Source organism: Miscanthus floridulus, chromosome 9 (genome assembly GCF_019320115.1).
Source record: "Miscanthus floridulus cultivar M001 chromosome 9, ASM1932011v1, whole genome shotgun sequence".
In the NCBI taxonomy this organism is placed as follows: domain Eukaryota; kingdom Viridiplantae; phylum Streptophyta; class Magnoliopsida; order Poales; family Poaceae; genus Miscanthus; species Miscanthus floridulus.
The window spans coordinates 82,962,472-82,968,077 of NC_089588.1; the positions used below are offsets into that span (position 1 = coordinate 82,962,472).

The 5,606-nt window shown below is 38.0% G+C and overlaps 1 non-coding gene across 1 annotated transcript; it reads right to left on the reverse strand.

Moving 5' to 3' along the window:
- Positions 1-307: 307 nt before the first annotated feature.
- LOC136484446 (small nucleolar RNA R71) lies at positions 308-414 on the reverse strand. Its single transcript, XR_010765966.1, has one exon. It is a non-coding gene; the product is annotated as a small nucleolar RNA R71 (small nucleolar RNA).
- Positions 415-5,606: the final 5,192 nt, after the last annotated feature.

Sequence of the window (5,606 nt, forward strand, 5' to 3'; positions counted from 1 at the left end):
ACCAATAGTCAATATTGGAGACAATGCATTGGAGCTCAAGCCAGCTCTCATCAACATGGTGCAAGCTAACCAATTTTGTGGAAAGGCACATGAAGATGCTAGTGCTCATCTCCAACACTTCCTAGAGATCTACAACACTTTCACTATCAAAGGAGTTACCAAGGATGCCATACTACTTTGCCTCTTCCAATTCTCACTCTTGGGGAAGGCAAAACAATGGTTCTACGCCAACAAAGATAGAAATACTACATGGGATAATGGCGCCACTGCCTTCCTAGCAAAGTTCTTTCCCATAGGCAAGACTAATGCTCTGCATGGGAAAATTTCAAGTTTTTAGCAGCAACATGATGAATTTGTCCCATAGGCATGGGAACGCTTTCAAGACTACATATCGGAATGTTCTCATCATGGAATGAAGAATTGGCTACTCATGCAAATGTTCTACCATGGGTTGACCAATAGTACCCATGAGACTATGGATGCTGCTGTTGGAGGGTCATTCCTGTCACTCACACTTCTAGCTGCGACTGCTCTTGTAGAGAAGATGGCCTCCAACCAAGGTTGGAATGAAGAACGTGTTTAGACCCACAAGAGAGGTGAAGGTATGCATCAACTCAAAGAGGTAGATATGATGTCTACCAAGATGGACTTACTGATGAAGAAGCTCCAAGACCAAGCTCATGAGAAGCAAGAAGTAATGCACATTCATGATCCCCGCATGATATGTGAAGAATGTGGCAACACTGGGAATTCAGGAAACAACTGCCCTAAGATTCATGAGTATGTGAACTTTATCAAGAACAATTGCTTTCATCCTCAACAGAATCAAGGATGGAACCAGCAACAGAGGCTGAACTACAAAGGTAACTCTCAAGGTAACAGTTACAACAATTTCAATCAACCACCCTTGAGAGAATTGATTTCTAGTCAAGCTAAAATTATGGAGAGTTTATCTAGGAAGTTAGCTTCTAATGATAGAGTATTAGAAAATATAAATAATAGAATGGATAGCTTCTCCTCTGCTATTAAGAACCAGCATAGCTTTAATAAAATGATAGAATCACAAATAGCTCAACTAACGGCTGTTGTTCCTCCGTCCAACAAAGGTAAGATTCTAGGAAGCCAGAAGATCTTGAAACTACAAATCTTGTCGATATTCACAATGCTACAAGATACTAAATAGAGCCATCAATAGGAAGGTGAATAGATTATTCACTACCCGACAAGAAAATTGATCCTGGGTGACATGTCATTCCTATCTCCATTGGACCTCATATTTTCCAAGAGACTATCTATGATTTTAGAGCAAGTGTTAACATTGTGCCAAAGGTAATTTATGAGAAATTTTTAGGAGAGCCTTTGTTGTACACAAATAGTGGCCAAAAAGAGACAATAGTGGCCGAAAAGAAGAACAACCAGAGAAGGAGGAAGAACAAGACTAGTTAGCCACAAGAAGAAATAGTCAACATGATCAACACACTTCGATCAGAGTACGACCACCTCCTCGCTTCACCATTCCTTGTTAAAGAAGGACGATCCTAGCATACCAACGATTGAGTATACCATTGGACAAAGAATCTTCCACAACACGTTCTATGACATTGGGTCGGGTGTCAACATAATGTCCAAGGTAACATATGAATACTTGTTTGGTGATGAACCTTTGTTCCCTACATATATGCAATTATAGATGGCAGACCGATCAATCCGATTTTTGGATGTAATAGCAAAAGATGTCATGGTAAGAATACATGACCAGTTTGCCCCTTCCGACTTCACGGTTCTAGACATGGGAGATGAAGAAGACGATACACCCATCATCCTAGGAAGACCATTAATCAACACTACTAACGTGATCATCTACGTCGGATCTGGATAAGTCCACTTCCAATTCCCTAGAGAAATGGTATGCTGTTATTTCGATAGTTATACCACTTATGAACAACCAAAGAAGAACCGCTCTAGGAGGAGATGTTGATCATCTCAACGCCAGAAGAATCAATCCCCAAAGAATGGATGGGAAGAAGATGAAGAACCTGAAGAACCCATGAAAGATGAACCTACTCCGGCTAAGTCAAGTCCAAAATGCAAGCAAGTATGGAAAAGAGAAGGTGATGTCATTAGAGTCACCATCGCAAGTGGTGCAACCATCATGGTCTCCATCTTCGAGACCAAATGATGCACCTGAAGAATAAAAGACTTTCTCCAGTTAAGTCTTGTCCGGAGGACTAAAAAATTTGAACCCTCACCGTGAGATAACATTGGTAGTTATCCATATTTACTTTCTAGCATTGTGTAAATTATTTTCACTTTAGCATATTTGTTTTTCTACATTAGCATTGCATTTAGAAAATAAAATAAAAATTGCATCATTGCATTATAAATCTTAAAGCCCCATGTGAGTAATTTTCACGGTGTGTAAAAGTCCATAAGAATATTCACTGTGGCAGCACAAAAATTAAAAATACCATGCATACATATTTCCTTTCTGCATAATAAGAAAATTCAAAAATATTAGATAGATATCCTGCTAGAACTTTGCCATTAAAAAATCTATCCAAGCCCTCAAGAATAACTAATCTCCGAACGACTGACCGCTACCCCTTATCCTAATTTGCTCCATGAGTTTGGTGTTCTTGCAGGTATTTTGCAGGATGATACACAGGGTTAAGAGCAAAACCACCCGTCGTCTTCATTCACCTGAAGAATATCTTCCAGAATCGCTGCTATACCCGTTGCATGAGGAATCCAACTTCTGGATGGATGAGAAAGACTTCTGCTGGAAAAATCTACTCTAAGAAGGATCACTCAACTTCAACATTCAACCACGACAACATCTAGGTTGGCGGAGGAACATCCCATATGTATCGAGATAGGTATTACTTTCTCTTTTGGTTTCTTTACATTTGCTAAAAAATGCATAACAAACCAAAACAAAATAAAAATTTGTCTTAGCTAATTATACATATTAAGGTGTGATCTAAAAATAAAAACAAAATAAAAAGTGTGTGTGTGTAGTTTCTATTTTTAAGAGCTAAATAAAATGGACTCTGAGGATACTCTCTTAAGATGAAAATGATGAATAGTTGCTCTGTTGTAATTTCTTTCAAGTACCTAGTTTTTAGCCTTAAATTCTTCAAAGTTTTGGATACGACTGTTTTGATATAAGAATTTACTCCGAACTTGAAACTCGTGGGTAGCATATGCTTGATCTAAGTCTAGGTAGTTGACGGATATGATATGAGAAGGTCTGAGCTACTATTTATCTTGTTCCAAGTGATACCAAAGTTCTGGAGATTTATCTTTTGAAAACATAAAAATGCTTCATGATGAGTTCCTTGTATGATAGAGCTTGAATTCATACCAAAGCCATATATGATATTTAGATTAGTAAAACTTCCACATATATGTTGCTTGCTATGCATTGAGTTTAGTCAAGCTTTGTTGACCCTTATGAGAGGTTTGTCATGCTCTTAAAATCAAGATCACGTACACACCATCACATATGCACTACTCCTACACTGGGAGTAGGCGCAAAAGCATGCCATTCCATCTAGACCCACCAAAAAATGTTTTACTCCTACACTAGGAGTAAACACCAAAAATATGCCCGATAGGATATCCCCCAAATAAATTCTTAAAAGTTCTTGTTGATATCTCTCTCAAAGTTTTGTTGTAGAAAAGAGGCATGTGGCTATGCAAAAGTTATTCATAAAAAATGAAGAGTATTGAAAAAAACAATGGACAAGTGTCCGAGATATTTAAAACAATGGGTACTCAGATGCCCACCTGAAAAAAGAGAGATGAATAAGATAGCCCATGTTCTCCTGCAAAGTTGTTTCCAAGTTTCAAATGAGAAATATGTTTTCAAGGAGCATAGTAGAATTAGGTTAGCCACCATATATATCCATCATACATCCGCACACATGCACATCTTGATTTGATTATATGACTCAACTCTCTTTGGATCTGAGGTTTGACTTTACAACATATGTATTGTAAGTATGCTCTTTCATGCTATCTCCACTCCTATTTGCTCCACATAAGCCTTAATTGTAGGAAGAGAAAGGCATAACATTATTACTGCCTTGGTGAGGATCCATAAATACCACATACATTGAGAGACTTGAGAGTGTCATACAATGGAAGCTCTGAGTTTTATTTTGAAAAACTTACAAAAACTCTGAAATAATGGTTGAACAAAGAACTTAAAACATAGTGCTTGACTTAATCGTTTTGTCTTTCAATTGCTCAAGACCCAAGTGAAGGCTAAAAAGCCCCATGGTTGAAGGTAATATGGATAAGTTTGAAAGTTAGATCGGTTTAGTCTAATCTGGAGGAGAATCCTTGTTTGAACACATATGTACTTTTGAGGAGTGAAAATATTGAAGCAACTCCTGATCCATTTACTGAGTTTGGCTTTGCTAAGGGACTAGCGAAGGTGAAGCTTAGGGGACTTTGTTGATGGTAGTTAACAACCATTATAAACCATCAATATAACATATATAAGGGCATAAATATGACCACCAACAAAGGTTTAGGGGTTTAACTAACAAATTCCATGAGTTTTAGTAAATCTATATTTTCTACAGGGTTTATCCAGAAAACCATCAAGGTGGACATAGATGTTAGAATTAATCGCGCTTATCCACAGTGAAAACAATACTAGAAGGATCTAGAAGACACCGCGCCGAGGCAAAGAGGAGGAGGGGGCTAGGTAGGGCCGATCGGCCCCACCTACAAGCCGCTCGGCCCCCGAGGCCCACATGTCACCCCTCCTTTGAATGTCGGTTCTCCACCACCTCCTAGGTTGCATCTACGCTATTTATTGAAGTCAATTTGATCTAAGGGCTTAGGATTGATGCTCTGGCCCATATATACCAGCCCCTGCCACCCCCTTGAGGCATAAGTCATTTGAGAAGACAGAAACCCTAATCATCCTTAGAGCTCCATCATATTATAGGGCATAGCTAGTTAGGCTAGGTCTAGAGGGAGGTAAGCCATCTTCGCTTTGATTCCTAATCATGTCAAGAGCATGGTTTGGTATAATCTTTGTACCCCTCTCTTTTGTATATCTCATTACTTTTATATGTTTGCTACAATTGTTATAACATTTTTATTCATATCGTTCATGTTCCTAGTTATAATGTTCATCGTCTACTTTGATTATATGCTTAGTATAGCTAGATTATTGTCATGTTCATGCATAAGTTTGTATAGCGCTTACTCCAAAGTACACGAGGTGAGTCCTTTGTAGTCCACTCCCCGAATATAGGTATACAAGTATGATCCAGTTACAAAGGAAGACAAGCTCTGTTCTTAATCTTCCTTAGAAATATCCCTTATGTGTAGATATGAAGTTGATCTTAGCCATGACTACTAGGTATAATTGCACTAATCAACATATGCTTTGACTTGTAATTAAGAATGACTTAGAAATTATCCCTCTAATATTCTACTTAACCATGGTAATACCATAGAAAGGAGTACTCTGAGTGATTAATTATCATTGATCATTACTTATCATATCCATTTACCTCTTGACTTACCCCTGTTGTGAGTAGAATATTGGTTATGGTTTACTTCTCCATGAATAGTATAAGTTA